Below are 25,802 nucleotides of genomic sequence, written 5' to 3'. Positions count from 1 at the left end.
TTTGAAGACTGAGCCCTGAGGTGAGCAGGGGTGCTCATGCCAGTGGGGGTGGGGGTGTGACCTGGGGTGGGCCTGACCTCTCTGGGTATGGGCCCACATGGACTGGGGAGCCAGACCATGGAGGTAAAGGGTCCTGGGGGGGCTTGGCCCTGGGGGTGGCATCCAGTGCTCTCTGTGAATGTCAGCCCTATGGCGTGAAGCACATGCTTACAAAGGTGACAGGATGGGGAGACCCAAGGAACTGACGATTGGACCGGCATTGGATCCCCCAAAATGAGGGAAAACTCAATCAACCACAGAATGCCCAAAACGGGATCGGGACTGGCAGCCCACACCACAGCCGTCCTGGCTGCTATTAGGGACATAAAAAACACCTGGAGCTCAAAATTGATGAGGTCGTCCTGGACCTGGGGCTCCTATGGACAGACCACAAAAAGCTGGCAGGCAAGGTGGGTGACTCGGAAGTCACACTTGCCCGGCTGGAACCTACGGTTGCAGAAAGCGAAAAGAGGATCCAGGCTCTTTAGAAGACCATTAGTCAACTACTGGACAAGGTGGAAGACGGGTAGGGGCAACCCCCCTCATTAAAAGTGGGTGGCGGAGGTCCCAGAGAAATCAGAAGGTCTGAGCATGGAATTATTCCAGGAAGATTGGCTCCTCACAGAGGTGTTGGAGGGCACAGCATCTGCTATATTTACAGAGAAAAGGGCAAACAGGGTGCCGGGCAGGCCGCCGGTGCCTGGGGCACCGCCAAGGCCAATTGTGACTCTCCAGCTCAATTTCAATGACAGGAACCATATTCTACAGGTGCAATGCACCCACTGCATATGGCAGATAGCCAGCAGTGTGGTGAGCATATACCTAGACTATACCAACGCAGTACAGCGCCAAAAATAATCCTTTCTGAGAATTAAGAGACACCTCCAGACACTCAACCTGAAATATGTACTATTCTTCCCGGTGCTGCTGCAAATATTGGCCATGGGAAGTCACCTCCATCCCGAGGAGTAGGACTGGCTTGAGTCACAGGGCTTCTCACCCCCAGTGCTAAGGGTGGCGACCCACTGGTGCAGTGGAAAAACCAAAGGTCAAGATGTAGATCACGCAGGTGTCCACAGACGGCCCGAGGAAGGCACAGGCGGAGACGGAAAGAGCCAAGAATAGCACTTTCTCGTAGGACACGGAAAAGGGGTTCAGTGACTTCAAAGATCCCTGGGAGGATGGGGAAGACAAGACACAGCTTTGCCTGTTGTCTCCCTGATGACCGCTATCACTATCATCTAAAGGGACCGGCGCCTGTCAGGGCCACAGAAGCCCGGACTGAAAGACACACAGGGATGAACACTATCAAAGACCCACCACAACTGGCTGGGGCACTTCGTGGGCATGGGGCCAAGCCTTCCCTGCTACTTGAACAGAACTCCACAGCTGTGGTATATGATGTTTCAGTTTGTTATATTGGGGTGACAGACACCTTAGGATGGCAGGTAGTTATAGACCTGCAACACAAGGGAACTGGGATGGGGATTTCGGGAGGGAACCCTTAGAAGAAAACGTGGGAACAACTCACATTCAACACCAACCCACAGTACCATGCATCCATGGTGAAGCATTTAGCACAGTCCACCAACCCGAGGCTAACACTTAAGATGTTGTTGTGGAATGTGAATACCTTGTCAGTAAACTCAAGCGGGGAGTCATGTGGAAGTACCTGGGGCACCACAACCTTGACATCATCCTACTGCAAGAAACACACCTGGCAGGCAATACATGCAGAGTACTAAACCATGGCAAATATACCCTGTCCAAGCAGGTTTCTCTGAGAGGTCCTGGCAAGTGGGCACACTGGTCCAGAAAACCCTCTCTCTCCAGGTGACCCGGACATGGGTGGATGCCATAGGGTGCTAGGCAGTGGTGGGCTGATGCTGGAATGGGGAAAGCCTGCTGCTTGTCTCCTGGTGCTTTTCCCCGGAGCTGCAAGCTGAGTGACTGAGCAAAATGGGGACGTGGATAGCAGAGACACAAGTGGGGCTGCTCCTGATTGGGCAGGGACTTGAACTTGACCCTGTATATAGGCCTGGACAGGGCAACGGGGTCTGTGGATAGACCCAGGCCGAACACACGGCTGGCCTTCTTATACTCCCTGGGGATGACAGACCACTGAAGGGGGCGCACCCTAGGACTAGACAATACTCATATGCTGCAAACCAGATGCGGACCATGTCCAAACTTGACCACGTCCTGATGCTTCACCACCAATCACATAGATTTACTCACAACAATCCTACTCCGAGGCATCGCAGATCATTCACCACTGACAATGCAACTGACCACTGCTACCACAGGGACAAAGGGGGCCTGAAGCTAGACCCGTGGGAGCTCTTGGATGGGGCCCAAGAAAGCTGATTCAGGACTCCACTGACCTCTATTCTAAGGAAAGCAAGAGAGACAGGGAAGCCAGGGAGCTGGACGCAAAGCTGCTCCAGCAGGACACAGAATATGTCAAAGCCCCCACCCTAAGTTTGGCAGCCACGATTGAGGGGATAAGAGATGACATGAGATATCTGGTGGAGCAGGAGGTCAGGGCACAATTCAGAGCGACACAAGGCAGATAAATTATTTTTGTGGTTGGCCCAGAAAATGGAGGGACAAAGATGGAAATCCCTGATAGATACAGGAGCTGGGGAGATGGCAGAGACCCCGGTGGAGGTGGCACAGGCCTTGACTTCACACCTGGCAAGCCTGTACCGGGCTCAGCTCCATGAAGCCACCCGGTGTAAGTGCGCTTAACAAATAACCTTTTTCATTAGCATTAACATTAACAGAGTGAGATAGACACAGGGCCGGCTTTAGGGCAGTGCAACTGGTACGGCCGCACTGGGGGCTGACCTGTGGAGGGGGTGCTGTGACCTAAAAGTGATTGTCGCACCGGGTGCCACCAGCGCTAAAGCCAGCCCTGGATAGACACGCTCGCCCTAGAGAAATTCATTATGGACATCTCAACTTCTGGAAGAAGCAAGCTACTCCATGGGCACAGACCTCATGGACCAAGAGATCGCTGATGCATTTGAGGCAGATAAAAAACAGCAAGTCCCTAGGTCACAACTGCCGCCAGCAGGAATTCTTTAATTCTGTCAAATCCTGCATTGTGGTCCTACTGCATATGATGTGTAGTGCACGCAGGGAGGGGAGGGGGCCCTGACTGCTGCAGGTGGTCGATACATTGGTGGCCCCAGACCAATTGGGTTTTATGCCCTATAGTGTGACACTTATTTACAACAAGGGGTGGTGAGGGACAGAGTCTCTGAATTAAGCAGAATACTCTCACCCAGTCAAGAGATCAGGGCTAGATCCAACACCGTTTTTTAGCTCATTGCACCATCCCAGTTTCAGAACCTGGCTGTATGCAAATTAGTCTGTTCCTGTCCCAGTGCATGATGGGAACAGGGCAAACCAAACTACCAAAGCCAATTCTTACACTGGGAAGGAAACAAGCGTTTGACACAACATAACCTATGCAGACTAGCTCAATGTTTGACACAGCTTGACTGGGTCAGGGAGTTGGCTGTTCTATTAGCGTTAAATGAAGAAAAGGACTTCAATTTGGTGCAGAGGCCCTAATTGTGGGCGCTGCTACACAAATTGGGGATAGGCCCACAATTCCTGGCATGGGGGCAACTGTTATGCAATTACCCATTTGGTAGGATCAAGGCAAATGAGGTCTTCTCTGGAGAGTTCCCACTCGGCAGGGGCACCCTGCAGTGATGCCCCTTTCCCTACACGCTGGCCATAGAGCCCCTGGCCTGCTGGTTATGAAAGGATCCCTTGATACGGGCACTACACTGGGATGGGGAATGGGAGAATGTAGTAGCTCTGTTTACAGACAATATTCTTCTATACCTGGCTGATTCAGACTGTTCCATCAGCAGGGCACTGCAGATTGGGAGTGTTTGGCTCCTACTTGGGGATTCGCATCAAGTGACTCAAATAAATCATATTTCCATTGACTATGCCACAAGGTGGGAACCTGCAGGGTTCCCATATCTGGGAATCTTTATGATGAGGGATCGGGACCAGGTCTTCCGGGGAAACCTGGACACAGATCTGCACTCGCACAGAGCTGATGTGGCTTGCTGGAGAAGGCTTCCAATCTCTTTAATGGGCAGAGAGGCCTAGTTGCTCTATGTGTTACAAAATACCCTGTTTGAGGTCCCTAATAGCTTCTTTTAGGTGGTGGCCATTGTGACATACACCTTGTTGTGGGAGGACGTGCCACCATGTATTGCCATTACCACCCTCATGAGAAAACCCCTGGAGGGGGGCATTGCCCTCTGAAACTTGAAATTATATTACCGAGTGACACAACTACAGGTGGTCACTGACTGAGCCTTTTCCTCACACCCGGAGCCTTCTGTAATGACAGGCAGACGGACAATGGACCCAAGGGGTACATGAGCAGGCTCTATGGAAAGCGGGGGAGGACAGCCCTCCCGACTGCAACAGTGGTGGTGGTCAAGACTTGGAATAAAATGACTCGGACCTTGGGTTTGTAGAGGAAATTGACAATGGAGAACCTGTTGTGAGACTCCGAGCTGCTACAGGGGTTGTTCGCAATGGAGGGCTGCAAAAATGGGATCAGCTGAGCATTTCGAAGGTGGAGGACATTTGGAGAGGAATGGAAATGATCCCATTCTCTGAACTACAGGAGCAATATGAGTTGATGGTAGCCAATATCTCAGATATCAGCAATTGCGCTACCTCCTACGACCCCACTGGGAGTTGATACAGGAGGCCCCCGATGAAAAGCCTCTCAAGTACTGACTACCAGGGGCTTACTTGGCCAGTCATGCCATGTCTCGGCTCAAAAGCCAGCCTCCTCTGGACAAACTCTGGGGGAAATGGGAGCAAGATCTGGGCAAGGTGGAAAACAAGGACTAGGAGACGGCTTGCTGATATCCACGGGAAGTAGCCATCAGTGCAGGCTTTAGGGTACCTCCAACTAAACATATTCTATAGAGTATACTGCACCAGAGCCAGGCTGTTCCGCATGGGACGAGTTGACTAAGATCTTTGCTAAAGGGGGTGCAGACAGTGGGCACCCTGGTCCACACACTGGATGCCCCAAGATCCAGAACTAAAGGAGAAAAATAGGCAACAGGCTGCCTGCAGTCTTGGAGGTCATCTTGGAACTCACCCCACAGGTGATTACTCTGAGCATCTGGGGGGAACAAACATTGGACCATTACACACTCCTATTTTGTAATGTGGCCAGAGGAGACGTGATCACAATGTGGCAACAGCGCGGAACCCAATTAGTCCACACCTGGGAAAGGGTGCAGGACTGGTGCATGAGGGCTCAAAAACTGGTCTACCATGCTAGGGGTTGCCTGTGGAAGATTGAGAAAGTTTGGGGACCACATGGGGCAGCAGAGGACATGGAGTGCTGAAATAGGCCTAAAGTGGAGGGGCCCCAGGAAGGGAGGTGGATATAGGGATGGAGACTCAACTGCAGGAAGCTACTCGATAGCCGCAGAGTCGGGAAAGAGCTAATCCATCAATCGCCGATATGTGGCTGCACCGTCTGGGATGATGGTTGTTACTTGCTTCATGTCTCATGAATCAACTCAATAAAAAGAAGTTTTTAAAAAAAATGTGTCTCAGGCCTGCCATTGCATCCTGTGTGTGCAGTTCTAAACTGCCATTCAACCTCCAAAATAAACCTTTTGCCAGGCCCAAATCGTTCCTTTTAATACATATAAGCCACCCCTAGGTTAGGCCCTGGACAGACTAGATGGCAGGGTGAAATGAATTTAAAAAATAGTACATGATATTTTAAGCTTTACATGTTCTGGTAGTAAAAAGCTGTTGTATTAGTTGTACACTACTGCAAGGCCTGCCTCTGCCATCGTATACAATTGGAGTAACCTTATTACACGTAATAAGCTGTGATTTCCAAATGAAGCAGGTGACCAGTTCGTGTTTGGCATCTTTGGAATAGTATTGACAAATCCTCTCTTATGGTAAAGTTGGATTTTAAATTACAATTATCAAAATGCTACTTTTAGAAAGTTGGCATCTTCCTGCCCTAGCCATGTAGTGTCTGTAGCCTATGCCTAAGTAACATGACAGGGTGTAGCTGACAGTTGGACTTTGTGTGTATTCCTCCTAAACAGCTACACATAATAGCGAGCTTAGGTGTGCATGGATGGGCCCTTACCGGCAGGAAAGTGGGTCAGAGTAGGGTGTAGTGTAGTTCCTATATTCCCAATAGGCTCTGCACATTGGAATAATATAAACAGCAGTGTAGACGTAGTACTGAGGTCGACTAGTTCTCTACTGACTATATTAGACTTAATTAGTTTTGCCAGCTAGCTCAGAGGTCACTAGAAACTTTCTCGAATAAACAAGGAGAAGTTTAACTTCCCTGGATAGACAAGAAGGGATTAGCTTCTGACAACCATAAACATGACAACTTTGCTCCCTCAGAATAAGAGTGTATCTCTAGAGTCGTGTGAAAACAATAGACAGCTATTTTACTCAGTCAATCGTGCATACTTAGTTTCACCAGACTGCAGAGAATAGAGAGACGGGCGTTTTCAATAAAAGGTGTTATTTATTGAGCAGTCTTCTTTCTCATGCAAGAGAAATGAATTGCCACAATTGCAATACTTAACATAAAGTAAAGTGCGTACAGTAAAAGGAGTATTATGAAATAATACTGTAAAAGCATTGATATGGTTTCTTAGCCATATGATACTTTAAAATGGATAAAATATATACATACATATATACATTGACTAACGTACTCAACTGGTTCTTCTAAATACGCCTACCCCGGTGTACCTGACCTAAGCCTAATACGTGGGAAGGAGTAAGTAAGTAGCAGTTTGAGTTAAGTTGGTTTTGCCAAGAATCTGAGTCAAGAATTCTCTTTAAGGGTTTAGTCAGCTCCGTACCTGGGCAATAGAAAGCAGGAGGTCTGGTATCTCTCTCGCAGGACTCGATATCCCAGCAACCCGCGAGGGTAGCTGGAAACACCAGAGCTGGATTTTCTCGGCTGGAGAAAAAGACAGCGTCTTTCTCAGTGCGTCAAAAGGGAGGGGCGGCGTCAGTGGGCTCTCGCATCAGCTGGGCTCCCGGGCAAGTAGATAGCCGCTCTGCTCCAAACCACCGTGTGTTTGCTTAAGGCAACGTTGGTATATTTATACCTGAAAGGCGCCGGGTTTGACGTAAGGTTGGACATAAGACGTCAATAAAGATGTCACTAAGAACTGGCCGTTCTTTCAGTGCTCGCAGGAGTTCTAGGACAAATCAAAACAGAAGCATGGGGATTTCCCTGGTTGCTGGAGGTTTGCTTTGTTTAAAGAACTCGTTGTACTCTCTAGGAGTCTGGGGAAGTAGCCTTGCTTAATTTGGACTGCATGGGCTACGACTAAATATGGATATGATTCTTATGCCTTTATAAGGATATTATTTATTATAACCACATAAGGGCATAAATCAGGAATATCGAATTAGGGTCCTAGATAGAAATACAACACCAACTCCACGATCTAATGTCCCTCATTACTAAAACTAAGCAATAGTAAACATATAATGGTGCATGTGTTTTCCAACCCACCCTAAAATACATAATTCGCGTTTGAAATGGTATATGGTAAATACACGAAAATGAGTATTGGTACTGTACGCTTTTCAAGCAGTGGTATCATTCTGTTAAAAATGCATATGTATATATCAGCTGAATGAATTGCGAAAATTACACATGAAATGGCTCTTAATACAGAAGAGAAGGTCGAGACCATTCCATCACATAATAATACAAATGCTGTACATTTGCTAGAGGCTGAGGTAAAATATTGTCTCTAGAGTTCCTAAATCAGAAGCTCTGTTCTCTAAGAATAGTTCTACTTTAAGCAGAGTACTCTGTGCCAGAAGAAGGTAAATATTTTGGAAGTGAGAAAAAAATAATTTCGCTTTCAGGGGAAAATATAGTTCCAAATGTTTTCAGTAGCTTTTGTTTATCAAAGCTGAAGGCCGAATTCAGAGTTCAAGGAACGCTGTGTGCTCGTTGCTTTAAAAGTTATTCTTTCTGTTCAGGGAAGAACATCATTTCAGACAGACTCGCAAAAAATTGGTCTACGACATCAGGTGAAAGTTCGACCAAGTTTGAAAATGCTGTAACAGTGCATGGGTGAGAATGATTGCTATCATCGATGTCAGGATCAGCAATGCTCACAGCAATGCTCACAGAAGGTTGTACCTGTGTGATGTTGCTCTCATCTCGTACTCCACTGCCACATACTCGAAGCACAGGTAAGATGCAATTTTGCCAGATTGGTCTGAATGAAAGAAACCAGGTCATATTCAGATCTCTTATCCAAGGACTTTAGTTATGCGGTCCCGGTAGCGTATTGCTAGGATCGTTTCTTCCATCGTTGCTGGAGTCTTGTCTGCGGGTTGGCTTGCCATATCGGAGCAGAAGAATCAAAAATAAAATTCCTGCTAGGAGTCCCAAAAGTAGAGGTAGGCCGCCAAAGACAGAATGGACAAAATTGAGAAAGATGCCCAGAACTGTTTCAAACGGTGTCAACAGTCCCGAAAAAATTGTCTTAAATACATGTGCGATGCCACTGGTATCTGACATGTTTAAGATTTGGCTCAACATTTCTACGAAATGCATGGGGCAATTGGTTGATAATAAGGAATGTATCTCTGCTGTTGTCCTTGCGACTTGCAGATCATACGTTTCTTTAGATGAGGTCAAACGCACAGTTGTCTGTAAAAGAATGGATTTCATTCTGCTTAAAGTATCAATTCGAATAGAAGAGATATTCAAATAAGGCCATATCGCCGCCTCCATGTCTGGAGTGCTGTTTGGATACAATACTTGCATACAGCAAGTGACCATTGAACTAACGCCGACGAGATAGGCTTTTCCTGGCACCATGCCACAACAGCTGTGGTCATTTATTAGAACATAGCTGCCGTTGGAAAGCTGTCTGAAAAATGGCTCTATCTGTTTTGCAGGAGTGCCGTGCAGGTGACATGAAAGGTTATTCGAAGACCCCTCGCAGGCCCCATGCAAGTTAATACCTTGACACAGGAGTGTACCACTTAGTGAATTTTTACAATTGTTACCACTAAGAAATATCTCCTTTTTCTTTTTGTTATAACATTTGTGTGTATAAGGTAGTTTCCATGTAGACTTGATGTAGCCTTTACCCAACCTTTCATACTGGCCCGCTGGTATATACTCTTGGCAATATTTAAACTGGAAAGTTGTTATCGGAATTGTAATTATACCGTGTATTATCCATTCAATGACAGGTCTTTCTGACATTGTCAATGGTAATCTCTCAAGTTTTTCAATGCTCAGAATCGTATAGTGTGCTCCTTTTTGTGCCAAACTGATTTGTTTATCAGTAAGGTTAAAGATAGAGAATAATGACGTTACGTTGATTAAACGCCATGGCACGTAGCCTGAACGCAGATTTTGCAACGTCCAGCCAAGCTGTACAATAGAACGTAATTGGGACTGACCATGTTGTAACATTAGTAAGTCCTGCTCTATTATATCAATAGCAGATGATACAATACTGTCCAGTGAATATATTCTGGAGGACAGAGTCGTTAACCCATTCTCCACAACAGAAAGTGATTTTTCCAAATTAATACGATCAATTTCTCGTATTGTTTCTGCTGTTTCAATTTGTGTTTCTTTCCAAGCCTCGTTGTAAGCAGCGTATATACCGGCCGCTATGAAACGTTTTTGATGCTGTTTGCATGGTCCCAGTATGAAATCACGCAAGTCAGCACCGTCTTTAAGTAAAGTCAAGTGTTGCTTAATTTCAGCCAGTGTGGATTTCTGTAGCCATTCGAGGCATGGTTTCCTTACACTGTATGTTGTAACTATCCCTGGATGTTGTCTCTGGGAGTATCTTGGGTCTGGCCTGTTCAGTTTTAACCCCTGTATTTTGTTCAGGAATCTATCTTGACAGTTATTTGTGTCTGTGGGCCAGATCAATAATTTTTTCCAATCAGGATGTGTTCTGTTTTGGTGTAAAATATGGGATACGTCTATCTCCACGTCTGTAGTGCTATTACTATCAGGTGTGGGCTTTGGAATGGACGGTTTGTTTGAGTCTTTAATCTTGGCTAGGCCAAGACAGGTTGTCTGTTGAATGGTGTCATTCAGGAATATTATTTGTTCTGGGATCATGCAGGCTCTAAATAATGCTTCTAGACCTTGGACCTGCCATTCTTTTGTACCCCAGATGGTTTTTGTTTCAATGTTGTTTTTCCAGAAATCAAAACCGAATGTAGTCATTTTTTCATAAAATGTTTCAGAATAAATCAATTTAGTATTTGTCAACATTGTTTTCATTCCTGTCTTATTTAACATTTTAAAATAAAACGTTTCTGCATCACTTGTGTTAAACCCTGAGAAGTATGGGAATTTCTCATAGAATGTTTTTGAGTTGCTTTTAGGTGGTGTTGCACAATGTTCCCATCGGTTATAATTATAAACATTTCTAGGCTGTGCAGATTTATGCAAATAGTGATGGCCAAAGTGATTATAACAGTACATTTCTTCATAATTTGATGAACCCTGTAAATAATCATGTTCTGTAAATTTTGCTGACATTACTAAATCTGACATCATATTATTAATATTTTCAAAGTCCCAATCATCAGAGAAAGTACTTGGTTTTACAAAGTCACTTAATGAAACCTTGAACTGATGTGGATATTTCAAGAGCTCAATCGGGCCAAAAATGTCAAATTCAGTTCTGTCCCATGCTACCCCACCGGGTATTGGATTGGCTGTGACGTTCACTGATGATAGTTCTCTTTTCTCGATGTGAGATGACTTGTGAGGTTTTAGGACCAAGTTGATGTTCTGACTTGCTGTGTCCATTGTACTGTATTTTCCTTCAATTAATTTTCCCAAACAAAGAACCATGATGAGCCAAAGCAGGAGGAAAAGTACACCTAACACAATCCAAAATTCAATCCATGGAGAAATCAGATAGGTTTCTTTGAGTTGATGAAAGAGTTCAGTTACTTTGTCTTTGAAAGATTTTGTTGCTGGCGTTTCTTCAGGCTCGCTTGAATCTTCAGAAAAGTCATCGAAATTGATGAAGTAGCCAGATGCAGTTCTGCCAATTGTTGGAATTGCTTCCGAATTTTAATTTGCTTTTGGATTTTTCTTTGTTTCATTAGCATAGTCTGACGCAACATCGTTGTAGACTGGTGTTTCTTGACGAACTGTTGCAATTTGGGTTTCAAGAGGCACAAGTTCCATGGCATTGTTGCATAGTCCTTTTTTATTCACTGCAGGTTTATCAAAAGTGATTAGTCTCTCAATTTGAACCTCTTGGATTGTAGCAAATTTTGGTACTCTGCTATTTCTTGGGAGTCCACTGGGCCTACTACTTATTATTGGCCACATGATTGTGGTTTTACCAGGTCGATGGATACAACTTGGTTCTCCTTTTTACCAGCAAGGGGTGGTAGTACAACTGATCTTGATCCGCTGACAGCTAAGACAGGTACTGCTTTTCTGTAAGAAGGCCCAAATTCCTTCTTCACCACGATCTTCTCTCTGACCAGATCCCCAATCTTTGAAATCCAGACAGGTGTTGCTGGGACAGGTGGTTTTTCTTCAGTGGCTGTTGGCTGTTGTTTTAACTTTATGTTGCTCAGGTTCCTTCTTGTTTCATTTGAGTCCTGTAAAACAGCCAAACGGTCTTTGATGTCAAAGCATTTTTCTTCTACCACTGAAGTGTGACTATCAAGATCCTGAATATACATTCTAGTACCGAACAATAGTTCGTACGGACTGAGACCTTTTAGAGAATTTCTTGGCAGATTATTAAGACTACGTTGGACACTTGTTAAATGTTGGACCCACCCATCACCCAAACCTAATACCCTCGCCGTTATAGATTGCTTTATGTCCCATTTTTTTCTTTCTACTACCGCATTTCCCTCAGGATGGAAGGGACAAGAGTACCGCAATGCAATGCCCATGCTGGCCATGGCCTCCTTGTAAGCCCTAGAGCTAAACGCATGACCCTGGTCAGAATGTAGCATGCTAATTGCGTATGTGCCGATAAAGACTTGCAAATCTTTTATAACAGTTCTGGCGTCAGCCGAGCGCTGGGGTCTACATTTTAAGTGAATCTAGTCTTAAACATTAATGGAACGCATTTCTCCTGCTGGATTTTTGCGTATAGATAGCCTTATGCTTTCTAAAAGAAGGGTCCTGGCATTACTCCGGTCGGTTCGCGACTGCGATCTCTGTTGCAGTTTTGACAGCCCATTGCAAATTTGTAATGTTGCAGGCTCATCCCCGGCCACCAGTATTCTGATTGTAATTCTTTCTGAGATTCCTTGATCTCTCGGTGCCTTAGACCCAATCCCATGCGTGCGTCTGCTATTAAAAAGACTCTCCTGTTCGTGTTTGGAATTACTCTATCCCCCACTCCAGGGATTTGAGCAAAAGGAACGGAGTTTGCATCAATTATGTATGTATTACTGAGTGGATAGTTCAGAGGTAATGCTGCATAGTCGCCTTTTAAAGACGCTTTTACCGCCAGCATAGTTCATCCATCTATGTATTTTTCTGAACGCTTTTTTGTGGCTACGGAAGCCGGTTGAACCGCTTCCTCTGTGGCTCTGTGAGCCAATGAATTCCCTGCAACGTGAACGCCATCACGTTGATGACTCAGTGTATGTATCACGTGAGTCTTTTGTAGTTCTTTCTGCAAAAGAACTACCCGTCCCCAAAGCTTTTTATGCTTTATTGTGGCACCTGTGTCATCTTTGTAATCGTTTTGAACCCAGTTCTGCAAGTCATTGTTGTAAGATTTGACGCAGTAATGCAAATCGCACACTATCAGTATGGGGAATTCGCGATCGGCATTTTCAAGCGCCATCTTTAAAGATCTTATTTCAGCTCGCTGAGTTGAGCAGTTTCTGAGTGATTCAGTTTTGGTGACTATTGGTCTGAATTTACCAAAGCGCCAGCGACCTTTAACAATCGCGCACGCTGCGTTGTAGGATTTCTTCTCTACATCGTAGGGTTGTGCAAAACTTCACATGTAGATGGCACATGTGTACTGTTCCGGAGGCAGAATTTCGATTCGCAGAGGATATTCTTCTTCATATTCTAGATTTTCTAGTTTTTTCATTTTCGGGTCAAAATAGTATTTCATGTCTTTTGCAGCAAGATAATTTTTCCATTGTATCCATTTTGGATCTAATGCCACAGCAGTCAAATTGTGTGGGCTTGTTAATGCCTCAAGGGCTGATTCTGCTGTTAAAACAGTTATTGTTCTGCCTTGGGCTTGGGCTCTTTCTTTTGCTACAGCAGTGTGAACCGCTACTAGAATTTTTTCAGTAGAACTGAATTTCATTTCAGCTTGTGTGTACAAGTGTGATTTGTAAGCTATTGGTACCGTTTCTCCCTCATTAGAGGTCAGGTACGTGAATCCGCATCTTCCTGGGATGACTCGGATTACAAGGTTGCGTATGTTTTCGCGAGTTTGTAATTTAGTTTTAGCTAACATGTCTGTTTGCAATGATCTTAAAATTTCTGTGTGTTTCTGAGTCCAATTGATTGGTTTGAAATCAGGTTTTATTAATTCATAGAGAGGTTTAACCCTCTCTGCATAATTTAGAATGTATGTTCTTCAGAAATTCAGGAAACCTAGTATTGATTGTGAGTTCTTCAGCGTTTTAGGTGCTTGGAGTACAGCACACTTCTCTAAGAAGTTGTCTGCTAGGCTTTTGCCTTCACTTGATAATTCATATCCTAGAAAGAGGACAGTTAGATGGGCAATTCTTGACTTTTTAAAGTTGAATTTGTAACCCTCAGCTGCGAAACCAAGTATTATGGTGTTCACTCTTTTGAAGTGAGTCTCCAGGTCATCATCTGTGAGATAGATGTCATCGACATAAGATAATGCTTCATCATCATATATTTGTAGTAACTCTGTTACTCTTGCTGAGAATAATCCTGGGCTATTCTTGAATCCCTGTGGGAGTCGACAGAAGTGTTTCTGCAACCCCATGATTGAGAACGCGGTCAAATACCTGCTCTCAGGTGCAATGTTTTGACAAAAGAATCCATTAGAGATGCCTAATGTCATTTTGTATTTTTTGCGCACGATGTTATTCATTAGTGCTGCACTGTGTGAGTTTTCTACTGCAAATTTTTTGCAACAGGAGTTTAAGTGTCTGTAGTCCAAAACTTGACGATATGAATCGTCTGGCTTGGAGACTGGAAACAAAGGATTGGTCATTTGTGAGGTGCATGTTTCAATCACCCCCTGGTATTCAAGTTGATCTAAGATCTCCCTGACTTGTTTTTTAGCTTCTTGCTTAACTGGGTACTGCCTTTGTGCAGTGGGTTGACTTTTTAACTGGATTTTGTGAGGAGGAGAGTCCTCATCCCATCCTACATGATTTTTGTAAAATGCAGGAGCTTGGGCCACTGCCCATTTTCTTGCATATATGGATTTTTTATGAGTTGAAATATGATTTGAGAAGACAGGCATAATCATTTCTTCGCCATGAGGGCACTCCCTGACAAACTCTGGTGGCCAGTCTTTCTCAGCTAAAAGGATGTCATAGCCTTTCGAAAAGTTATCCCAATATACGCAGTGTTATTTCGTATATTTTATGAGGTTTGCTAACTCTGGTATCTGCAGTTTCCACCTGAATGTATTCATTCGTGTCCACTGTCTCCAGAAGATTCATCAGGATCTTGCGAGCTATGGTCACTTCTGCTGCGCTGTCTAGCATTGTCTGGGCCCACTCTCCGTTTTTCAGTTGTGTCCTCAGTATCCTCGGCATGTTTAATTATTTTAATACTGGCTACCTTCTTTCTTGGAAATTGTAATTTTTTACTTTGATGAGCAGGTTCTTTGTCTTTGGACTTGACGTGCTCTTCCTTGTATTCTGACCGGCCTCTTCTTTCCGATTTCTGTGAGGAAGTCTGAAAAGATCGAGAGGGCCGTGTATCAATATCTTAATATCTATCAGGTTTTCTCAATTTATCCCTATCTCTAAGGTTGTATCTTTTCTGAGAGGGCTCCCTCTGGGGAGACTTGTGTCCTTGGTCCGGAGATCTTTCTCTCCGTTGAGGAGACCTTCCTCTGGACTGGAATCTTTTTTCTTTGGGAGTGGATTGTTTATTACCATCCCAACTCTTTTTTGGAGTGTTTAGATTATTTTTAATAAAAGTTTTTTCAGGATTTTCAGTTAGTTGGTGTTTTACCGGTTTCCCACCCAAACTATCTCTACCTAGTTCTTCATAGGATTTTTCTATGATTCTGGCAAGTTCAAAAAGTTGTTCTGCTATATCTGTTTCTTTCAATTTCTGGAGATAAGTTATATCGTCCATTGCCAATTGAACTAACTCTCTATATGCCTTTGTTAATTCTTTTATTTTAACTAAGAGTTCTTCGCTTGGCATTTTTTCAATGTCAGGTTCTGGTGTGTAGCTGGCTAGAACCGGCCACGTGGCTCCTGGTCTACCTAGTGGACCGAGCCTGGTGATGTGATTTTTACGTTTTAGGGCGCCTTCAAACCAGAGCAGGTGCTCTTGGTAATTTAATGGGATTTCAACTTCCTCGAAAGGAGTGTATTCATCCGGAGGTTCCTCTATTTTGTAATAGTGGAATTCTTTTGTTACAGCGTTTGCTGCTGGAAAGTGTATCCATGAATAGAATACCTCTGTCTGCCGATATTCATGGGCCTTTACCACGAATATATCTGTACCACCTCGTGATGATAGTCCATTTTCTATACGTTTAATAGTTATACTTCATCTTATATTTGCTAGAATGAAAATAGTATTCGGGTCATTCTGTTGGATATTCGTGTCATCCAACAACTGTTGAGACGCTGTAGCATCTCTTTCTTCGTCTCCGTCAGGCATTTTACTGACAGAACGTTTTTTGTTGCAGATCAAGTTTCAAGGGAAACAAAGATTAGGTGCACAATATTTTGGAACACTGTATCCTTCAACGTTGACTAAACCAAAAACAATACATAGGAACCTCTTCCTACTAAGTTCCGGCGGATTTTAACCTTTTACCCACTCCAGACGTCTTTTGGAGTTTTTACGGGAAAAGGGGTTCTGTGTGAAAAAGCACAACTGAGTTACTCTAGTGTCTTGCGTTAGATTATCGCCTTACCAAACGTTGGGCGCCATGTAGTGTAGTTCCTATATTCCCAATAGGCTCTGCGCATTGGAATAATATAAACAGCCGTGTAGACGTAGGACTGAGGTCGACTAGGTCTCTACTGACTATATTAGACTTAATTAGTTTTGCCAGCTAGCTCAGAGGTCACTAGAAACTTTATCGAATAAACAAGGAGGAGTTTAACTTCCCTGGATAGACAAGAAGGGATTAGCTTCTGACAACCATAAACATGACAACTTTGCTCCCTCAGAATAAGAGTGCATCTCTAGAGTCGTGTGAAAACAATAGACAGCTATTTTACTCAGTCAATCGTGCATACTTAGTTTCACCAGAGTGCAGAAAATAGAAGAGACGGGCGTTTTCAATAAAAGGTGTTATTTATTGAGCAATCTTCTTTCTCATGCAAGAGAAATGAATTGCCACAAATGCAATACTTAACATAAAGTAAAGTGCGTACAGTAAAAGGAGTATTATGAAATAATACTGTAAAAGCATTGATATGGTTTCTTAGCCATATGATACTTTAAAATGGATAAAATATATAGATACATATATACATTGACTAACGTACTTAACTGGTGCTTCTAAATACGCCTACCCCGGTGTACCTGACCTAATCCGAATGCGTGGGAAGGAGTAAGTAAGTAGCAGTTTGAGTTAAGTTGGTTTTGCCAAGAATCGGGGTCCAGAATTTTCTTTAAGGGTTTAGTCAGCTCCGTACCTGGGCAATAGAAAGCAGGAGGTCTGGTATGTCTCTCGCAGGACTCGATATCCCAGCAACCCGCGAGGGCGGCTGGAAACACCGGAGCTGGATTTTCTCGGCTGGAGAAAAAGACAGCGTCTTTCTCAGTGCGTCAAAAGGGAGGGGCGGCGTCCGTGGGCTCTCGCATCAGCTGGGCTCTCGGGCAAGTAGATAGCCGCTCTGCTCCAAACCACCGTGTGTTTGCTTAAGGCAACGTTAGTATATTTATACCTGAAAGGTGCCGGGTTTGACGTAAGGTTGGACATAAGACGTCAATAAAGATGTCACTAAGAACTGGCCGTTCTTTCAGTGCTCGCAGGAGTTCTAGGACAAATCAAAACAGAAGCATGGGAATTTCCCAGGTTGCTGGAGGTTTGCTTTGTTTAAAGAACTCGTTGTACTCTCTAGGAGTCTGGGGAAGTAGCCTTGCTTAATTTGGACTGCATGGGCTACGACTAAATATGGATATGATTCTTATGCCTTTATAAGGATACTATTTATTATAACCACATAAAGGCATAAATCAGGAATATCGAATTAGGGTCCTAGATAGAAATACAACAAGGGCACAGCCCTACTTACACTACTTAAACTTGAATAGACTGTGTCCTGCCTCCTCACAAAGGGATGCATACCTCCCTGTAATTAGTCTGGAACCAGGAAAAGGTAGGCAGGATGCCTGGGGACTTCAAAGGAAAACCTCTAGAAGTTTGCCCCACTTGGTAGAATAAGGTATGAATATTGGACCTCAGACACTGCGTCTCCAGTACACTTCTAGACCTGTGGATAATCTTCCAGGAAGAAGGGGTGCTGTGCTGCTGGAAGGACTATCCCTCTGCTGGACTCCAGCTCTGAAGGACAGCGTGCCCTGTTGTGCTTATCTGCTGTCTCCTGCCCTCTTATCTGGATAAGAAGGACAGGACCTACACCTGTTGAACCCAGGACCCCAAATTGACTTCAAGGGCTAGTTGGCTGGCCTCCTGACTACAGCCTCAGGGACAGAAGGCTCAAACAACCTTGAAACTAGCACCTGGGATCTACCATCTGTGAGTCCTACCTTGGCAAGTGGTGCTACCCTAGTCCTGGACCCTTGGAAATGGATCTGAAGGTCCTCTGCCAGCTCATCTATAGACCCAACAGAACCAATGCATCTCCTCTGCTGTGTGGTGCAACCCAGAGCAGAACCCCAACATCGCCTCAGCTGTGAGGGTTCTCCCAAAGCTAAGGACTCCGTAGCAACCTCGCAGCCCGCATCAGAGCCGATGCCTGTGTATAGCTTTCCTGATGCAAGCAGTTACATTGCAAAATTTCTTGCTAACAGCAGACTCAATGATGATGCAGGTTCTCATATCGCAGCCTCACAGCTCTTTGGAATTGACTGTGCGACACATCCCTAACACCGGACTTCACATTGCAGGCCCTCCTCAACAGAATCCTCTACGACCATGCAGGATTTCACAACACAGCTCCTCGGAACTGACATATCCTCAGTGCGGGACCTCGCAATGCTCCACAACCAGAATCTAAGGTACTCTGTTCGGCAGGACTAACTGGGTCCCTGTAGCTGGCTCCTACCCCATTGTGGTCGGTCTCAACTTCTAACTTTGGCCGAAGCGCCCAGATATCAACATTTGGCACTTTGTGGTAAGGGGCGCTATTTTTTCTGAAATCATTAAAGTGTCATATCTCCGGTTCTCCTGATTGAATGTTTGTCATTTTGGCCTTGTGTGATTTATAAAAAAAAATTACTCTGTGTTTCTAAACTGGTATGGGATTCTTTTGTAGTGTGTTTTCACTGTGTTACTGTTTGAAGTGTTGCACACATATTTTTACACATTGCCTCTGATTTAAGACTGACTGCTCTGTGCTATACAACCCCAGGGTTTAGCACAGGTTATTGTTGTTTTGCTTGTGACTTCACCATGACAAGGATTGTCGTTCCTGCTTGAGTTGGGGTTCACCCTCCTCCCCCAACCAGTAACCTAATTTCTTACATGGGCCCATTGTATTGGATATAAATTGGTCAAACTGGAAACATGTGAAGTCAATGTAGTGTTAAGGTAGTCTTCTCAAGGCTACAGTATGGATTTCACTGGTCTTTTTTCTGAAATTCCAAGGGTTGGTAGCATTCCCTGGGTGATGGCCAAACATTAGTCTGAATACTGCAGCATTCTTCAAAGGAATTTGTATTTTGTTAGGCATATTTTTGACATTAGAAGGGCATTCTGAGCAAAAAAGCTTGCTGGAATCCATGCAAGCCACTCTGCCCTGTATTTCTATGGGCCCCTAGTTATCAAAAAAACCTAGGGTTGGCAGGTTTCCCTGGATGTTAGCTAACCCCATGACTGAATACTGCAGCTATTCTGTATGGAAAATGTCATACTGCAAGTGTCCTTCATAGGGAAACACTACCCAATTTCAGGCGTTTGGTGGCTAGGACCTCAATCTATCGGATTCATTTCCAGACCACCACTATGTATTCCATGCCTAGAGTGGTCCTCCTGTTGTTTTCCTCTGCATCCTCTAGATCAACTGCCTCCTAGTCCAGTAACATCAGGGGCAATACTGCCTCTCACAGGACCAATCTCCCTTCACTAAAGCTTTGTCTCTTTTTTTTCTCTTCTGTTCTGACTGGAATTCCCCAGTCTCCAACACTGTTAGGCTGTGTCTGCAGAGCCCAGGATTCTAATGGAAGTTGGTGGCAGGGGTCAGCTAGGACAGGGCCTCTCGCCTATGCAGTCTTCTTGGTTCCCTCCTACGCTACACTCAAAATAAAATCATACATGAAGGAATGTTTTAAGGCTAAATTACCTAGTAAAATCTCAGAATTGGTAATCGGGAATGCCTTTGAGGCTATCATGCAAAGACGAATCAAAGAATTAATCTTTAAAGAAATAAAGAAAAGATTATTGTACTAAACCGTTATAAGAAGAGTTAATTGTTTAAAGGAGGACAGGGAAATTGTTCACAGAGTATTAGCCATTGAATGGTCATTTTTCGGGTTTAACTAAAAGTTCTTGTTTTCAGATAAAGACAAATATGCATTGCTGAGCCTATGTGTGAGAAAGTGGATAATTAGATGGGGTAGATAGTAGTCCACAACAAGCAGTAAGGTCACTATTTTTGTTATGTCCAGTAAAAGTTTCAGTAAGTTAGGCACAAGCTCAACCTCGGGAAGCTATATATATAGCTATAGCACAGAACAGACAAACTTAAATTAAAGAAAATGTGTTAAGCATTTAGCAGTACAAAACATTTAAAAACTCAAATCAATATAAATCCTACTCCAATGTATAAAAAACAGAGAATAATTGATTTAACAAATGTCCAGCCTGAACTGCCTTGCCAGGTCCTCCCTGAATTGGAACACAACCAAGGACCAGTTTCTCCCTTGTTATGGGCTGATCAGCCGGGTATAGCTTGGTTGCGGTGACACAGTATGCACAGGACCCACATCTGGGCATAGCCATCCCACTTAGGGCAACACACTAGAGTATACAAACCTCACCTCAGTTTAGCAGCAGCCAGTAGGGGGGGTCATTCCTGGCCCCTCCCTACCCTGAAGGGAAAAAGTTCCCAAGGGTAACCCTACCCACATTTGCAGCAGTTTCTGTGTGCCCTACTGCAAACAATCCCACAGTGCCCCTAGCTACCTACATCCAATATGGCAGAACCTTTCTTCCTCTGTACAGAGTGTGCCTGTGCCCACCCTAGAGGTGTGGCCAGGGAAATGAGCAAACCCTATTCTGTGTTCACTCACAATTGGTTTTGGAGGCAGCTCCTTTCCCACAGACAATTGTGCCTGGATGACCATAGTGACAAAGAAGGGCACAGTGTCAGGTGTTAGCTACATCTGCCCGTGACAAGGCAGGCCTCTTTGAAGTTATTTAAGTTTATAGGCACAGCCCAGATGGTCATCCTGTCAGAGAAACAGAAAACCTCCCCCTTTGTCTCAGCTGTGGGAGCGAATTCACACCTCATCCAGTGGCCTAATCAGCTCCTGGGTGAGAGATGGAAAGTCATGCAAATAGGCTTCCAGAGGCTTTAGGCAGGGAAGAGGTGGCTTTCTAAAAGTACCTTTTGCAAAATATTTATTACAAATTTGGCTTTGCCAGTGAATTGGGCTTGAATACAAATTTTTAAAAGTTCAAGAATGAACTTCGAACCTGATACCTATGCAGAGATAACATTATTAATGTTAATATTGTGTCCCAGTGCTTTCCTATGGAACAGCTAACCCTGCCTTAGTGAAAAAAAAATTGAGGCCTTACCATTAAACTTTTATATGTTCTTCATCTTTTAAATATCATGCACCCTGCCTTATGGGCTTTAAGGCCTACTTAGGGGCGACTTTTTAATAGGAGGGTTTAGGCCTGCCAAAGTTTTTTGTTACCCCAGATCACAGGTTGAATTTACAGTTTTAAAACTGCATAGACAAGCTACAGCTGTAGGCCTGCCGTCATGGTTGTACTGTAACTATAGCAGGTGGCATAATGGGTGCTGCAATCCACTAGTAACATTTTACTCAGGCCTTGGGCATACTTAGTACTAGGGACCTATAGGTAAGGTAAATATGCCAATTAGGAGTATTGTCAATTTCGGTTTAAGGGTCGGACCATATGCATTGGGGCCTAGTGCTTCATTTGAGCCTGTGGTTTCCGGTGCTCAGCACCGGCACTTAATTGCCAACACTGGCACTTATGACAGCTAACACAAGCCACTAATAGAGGGCCCTGGGGCATATTTATAGACCTCGCATGGACACAGCCCCCAACAATATACTTAGAAAACGCAGGGTGCCCATGGGTCTCTAGTGAAAAGAACCTTAAACCTAAAAATAGCAAGAACCAACAAACTATATGTGATTTGAAAATACTGAAGGTGTGTCTAAAGCCAAAATCGGATATCTCATAATATATAAGGATACCCCTCAGCTGCTGTCCGATACCGCCCTTGTCATCATCTGGGCTTCCTCATACCATGGAACTCACAACTTCAGCCATCAGGACTAGATGTGTATGTCCAATGGCTCAGAATGTATGAGGCGAAGTGAATGTAAAGGTATCAAATGGTGTATGCTAACTTATGACAGCTGCCACATGGTACCGCTGTTTGTGAAATATAAAGATGAGCAGAACAACAGTAGTTTATTAGTTCAATATAAATTAAAAACAACTAATAGCTGCCACTCAAGCCATTCTTATAGCTTTGGGGGTCTCAAACAGACTGAATTGTCATAAGTGTAGGAGTGGGATAGTTAGAGGTTGTGTAAGTCACTGACAGCGTTGGCAGTGGTAATGTGTGGTTCAATTTGCAGTGGACTCCTGACAAGGGCCCTGGCACCTATTTTTTTTTGTTTTTACAAATTAAGTACTGATGGGGCCTGGTTAGAAGAGTCCCAGTTCACAAAGTCAAAAAAACAGCGGAATCAGTCCAAAAACTGGTGGTGATCTTGTAAAATAAGGCATTTTCCTACGTTAAGCAAAATACATTATACTTTTATAAATAGGGCATGTAAAATATTTCCATGGGAAACTAAAAACAAGTAACCCGTGGATTCCAGAGACCAAAGGTGCCAGGAATGAAAACTGCCAATCCTACCATTACAAGAGAACAGGCAAGCTATATAAACACCTCAAAACTAAGCAACATATGGAGAGACCACAGTAGGATTCTGAAGATACCAAAACAAGAAAATAAAGTAATGAAACCAACAAATAACCCAAAACAAGCAAATCGCTAGGCCCGCATGGCTTTACTTTCAAGTATTTTACTCCCTTCTTATGGGGCAATTTAAACTTATCACTTTCATCAAAAGAGGTTAAGTTGCAGATGCAAAGTAGACGTGAGAGAAGGGGCAGTCTCATTCGTCCTAAAGCAAGGCAAGTATTCTAAAAGATGCACATCATGTAGGTCTTGCACGTATAAACAGTCAAGACAACTACACATAAACGGTAAGACCTTACATCGTCAGGGCCTGTTGGCCTCCATTGTTGATTCCAGTCCTCAAACCATTTTGTAACATTTGGAAGTGGGTCGACTGGATTTTTTCTGGCCAAACCACCGTTTCAGATTAGGCCCAAAATGTTTGAAAAGGCTTTTAGGCAGGTGCCCTATACCAGCCAAAAGAAATAATAGACAGTCTACTAATGAAATGTATTTTGAGTAGGGTTACCCATTGCACCCTTTCTCCCGAGGGTGTAATGGGTGGCCTTCAGAATTCGGCTCTCTGGCAATGCAAGGCAACAATGTTTCCCAGGAACATACTCATGACACTGGTTAGCCTTGGGTTGTGGTGCTTAGAGTAAATATAGAGCCCAACAGGTCTATGTAGTTGTGATGGTTTAAGAGAACTTCGGTACTTGATCAGAGGTCTTGTGAGACATATACAAAGATTCGAGTCCAACTGGGCGATATCAAAAATTTCTGAGCTTATGAGATCCTAAAAGGGAGTGGGACCCGACTCCTGGCGTGTTGCTCCGTTCATGCAGACGTTGACGAATCCCCCTTTTGTGAAATGCCAGATAAGGTGCCTCCGTTTTGGATCTGTGTCATGTGTGCTTCTGTTTGTGTCCGGGTTGCATTTTGAACAATATTTAGGCTCTGGTACGCTGCACCCCTTCTGTTGGACAAGGTGCTCCTATCCCAGCTTTACATGGACGTGCTTCATAACATTGTATCCTCATATAAATTCGAAGTTTGTCACTGTGCTCCATCGCCAGTGCTAATTTCAAGCTAGAACAGAGCACATTCGCACACTTTGGTGTTCTCACCATTGCAATAGTGATCTTTTTATGACTAGGGGGTGTATACTGGACCCGGTAAAAACCTACACACTCTTCAGGGCAATCCTAATTGTTGCTTCAGGCTGAAAAATGTGCCAGGTGAATATTAATGCACATAAGAATAAATATATTATTAACCCATTATGAATATCTTTATTTTGAAGTGACATGTATGTGGAAACTATTTTTTTCTTTAATACTTTTCTAGTTTATATAACTTAGAAGTATTTTTAATTTGAAATCACGCTTCCAACTACACAAATTGACATTTTTTTTCTCTCCATATATATAAAAAAAAAATACCGACCTGAAATCTTGTGTAGTCCGGTTTCATCTCGCCACTTGAAAAGCAGCCATTTTCATCAACTTGGCAATGCATTATGACACTCTGGACTAACTAAGCACAGTTAAATACACAGAAGCAGTATCTTTCGGTTAGTGATTAATCACTCAGAGATTAACAATGCCGCGGTTCTTCTAAAATCGCCTCAAAATCTAAATTTAGCAAGTTAACAACCTTAAAAAGAACGGAATTACACCTTTTACAGCGCACTAGAAGGTAATATGTTGATTTGAGTGTGTGTTTGTGTATATGGGTGTACACATTCACTAAAGTATACTCTTTAAGAAACATTAATCAAATTACCACCGTGGTACGCTTTCTCTTTTGTTGTAAAGGTAGGGCAGCTGTTAAAATCAAGCAATAGTAATCGTATTTTCAGAAGATGGGCATGTTACAACGTTTAAAATTCTATTTAGGTGTTTGATTACATGAACACCTCTTAACATGGCTAAATGCAAACAGTATTCTAAACGTGCACGTGTATATTTTACTTACTAGGTAATCCTTCTGCTGTCTTTCTTTAGATGCAGTAGTTGGAAATTGTTTTCGCTCAAAACAACTGTCAGCAAGATGGTTGTCCCCAAAACTTCTTGTGTGCCGCTTTCATGTAGCTCTTCATGTGTTAACAAAGGTTCAGTGATAAGGTTCTGTTTTTGGCCCATGTCCATTGATTCACTGACCAAGAGACGTGGACGGTCCATTAATCATTAATCAGATCCCCCTTTGAAACTGTCTAAACATATATCGGGAGTAAAAGTCTTCCAAATATTGAAAGACTACAGACAGAATGAATGCATAGATCGCTAACTGAATAACGGGGGTGTTTTACAACAAGAAGTCCTGAGTAGCATGGAATAAACGGCTGCAAAGAGGGATTCGCCATAGGAATAAATTCACAAACTGTTTGGTCAACATTAATACCATCTGATTGGACATGTTGTGTAATCCAGCCGAGAATATTATTTCAGATAATACTGCACACCTGCCTTCTCAGCTGCCCATGAAATCATTTCAATCCCTATTCTTATAATTTAAATATGGCATGTGTTGCAGTACATTCGAGAAAATGTATTAGCTCAATCAAAAGATTCATCTAGCCATAGAGTCCAGATACACTCAAATCTTGTTGCTCAGTTACTTGATGCCAAGGCGTTCACTTTACTATTTCATTCTGTGGTCCAGACTATTGTTTGCACAGCAACCAGTCTGCAAGGTTCCTGAATGGCCAAAAATGGTCATATAATATCCTCCAGGCAGTGCTTAATTTGTTAAAAAAAAGTGCCAGGGCCCTCGTCAAGAGGCCACTGCTGTGTGCGCCACCCATTGCCCCTGCAAGCGCTGCCAATGACACTACCAACATAATAACCGACCACCACACAGCTGACGATTCTGACTTTTCCAGGCCCCCAAAGGTACAAGAATTGCTTGGGAGGCACGTATTAGTCATTTTCAAGGTATATTGAAATAATAAACATTAGTGGTTGTGTTCTTCTCTAAATTAGACAAACATCGCCACCATGTGGCAGGCTGTCATAAGCGCCGGTGCTGACAATTATATGCCGGTGCCGAGCACTGGAAACCACCGGCTCAATTTAAACACTGCTTCCAGGTATATTTCCTTTATGTTCATATGAGTATGTTGTTGTGCTCCTGTGATCAGATGTCGCTGCGCGTCAGCCATGAATAAAGTCCTCCTCAGAACAACAGAAAGG

The 25,802-nt window shown here is 43.7% G+C and overlaps 1 protein-coding gene across 3 annotated transcripts in view; it reads right to left on the bottom strand.

Annotated features, from left to right (window-relative positions):
- Window positions 1–24,712, bottom strand: part of NR1H4 (nuclear receptor subfamily 1 group H member 4) — a 479,217-nt gene extending 454,505 nt beyond the window's left edge. Inside the window, exon 1 of one of the 3 annotated variants that reach the window (XM_078678713.1) lies at window positions 24,586–24,712. The gene's annotated coding sequence lies outside the window, so the exon portion shown is untranslated. Of the gene's footprint in view, window positions 1–24,054; window positions 24,119–24,585 lie in introns of those variants that run through there. The other 2 variants (XM_078678729.1, XM_078678721.1) reach the window with 2 other exon arrangements.
- Window positions 24,713–25,802: the final 1,090 nt, after the last annotated feature.

This window comes from Lissotriton helveticus, chromosome 1_1 (genome assembly GCF_964261635.1).
Source record: "Lissotriton helveticus chromosome 1_1, aLisHel1.1, whole genome shotgun sequence".
NCBI lineage: Eukaryota > Metazoa > Chordata > Amphibia > Caudata > Salamandridae > Lissotriton > Lissotriton helveticus.
Note: the sequence above shows the minus strand (reverse complement) of the source record. Positions and strands in the feature narration are given on the sequence as shown.